The sequence below is a fragment of the Suncus etruscus genome, chromosome 3, assembly GCF_024139225.1.
Source record: "Suncus etruscus isolate mSunEtr1 chromosome 3, mSunEtr1.pri.cur, whole genome shotgun sequence".
Taxonomy (NCBI): domain Eukaryota; kingdom Metazoa; phylum Chordata; class Mammalia; order Eulipotyphla; family Soricidae; genus Suncus; species Suncus etruscus.
Genome location: NC_064850.1, coordinates 17,886,679 through 17,887,900, shown reverse-complemented (window position 1 = coordinate 17,887,900; position 1,222 = coordinate 17,886,679).

Below are 1,222 nucleotides of genomic sequence, written 5' to 3'. Positions count from 1 at the left end.
TTAATTACAAATCTTTCACAGTAATATTTAAGGTATATAGTGACAATGAATGAGGGGCATTCCCACCACCAGTGTTGTCCTCCCTCCACCCCTGTTCCCGGCATGCATCCCATATCTCCCTCCTCCCCCCCCCCCAGAATACTAGTGTAACTGATCCCCACTTTACAGCTTGTTGTAGATTGGGTATTGATTCTGTTGTCATTGACTTTGGGTTTGATGTTTAAGTCTGATCATTTTTTATTTCCACTATATATTCATTCCATTCTTGATGGAGAGTCTTGTTTCTAGTTTGAATCTATCATGAGAGCTGTTGCCAGGAACACAAATGTAGTACATACACCCAGCATTCATGTGCAGGATGATACCTATGTGTATGTTCCATTCACCTAGTTTTGTGCTTTCATGCTTCTTCCTTGCCTGTTCTCTCACAGCCAACTCTCAGGGAAGTTGAGGAGACAGTGACTAAGAAAGGTCACTAGATGTCCTCTCCCCTGTAACTCTGACGTGATAGCAAATAAGCTTTTTTTTTCTCTTAAAAGAAGTTATTTTTATTACTTTCTAACTATAGAATTTCAAGTCTCAAAGGCTGGAGGAGAAATCTCTGAGGATTAATCTTGGAATAACAAAGTACCACAAGGCTGTTAACACCCCCGAGCCAAGAAAATTAAAACAACAAACCAAAACCAACCAGAAAAAAATATACTTGAGGTGTTGTATTTAATATTTTCTAAGGCATTAGTTCAAACTTTCCATAATATTGTGAGGATAAAAAGGAAGTAGCAAGACAGTTCTAGCTGAAAACCAAAAACCAGGCACAGGAAGTGAAGGCTCTCTCCCAGCCGTTAATGGTTAAGTTAACAGGAATGGCCAAAATTGGTTCTTGGACTAGGGATGTGACTCAGGGGTAGAGCACTTGGCATAAAAGATAAACATAGTTCTGACACCAGCCCCAGTTGCAAGAAATAAATAAGAGGGGCTGGAGAGATAGCATGGAGGTAAGGCATTTGCCTTTCATGCAGGAGGTCATTGGTTCGAATCCCGGCACCCCATATGGTCCCCCGTGCCTGCCAGGAGCAATTTCTGAGCCTGGAGCCAGGAATAACCCCTGAGCACTGCCTGGTGTGACCCAAAAACCACAAAAAAAAAAAAAAAAAGAAATAAATAAGTAAATAAAAATTCCTTAAGAACAGATGGGGGGGGGGCGGAGAGATAGCACAGCGGC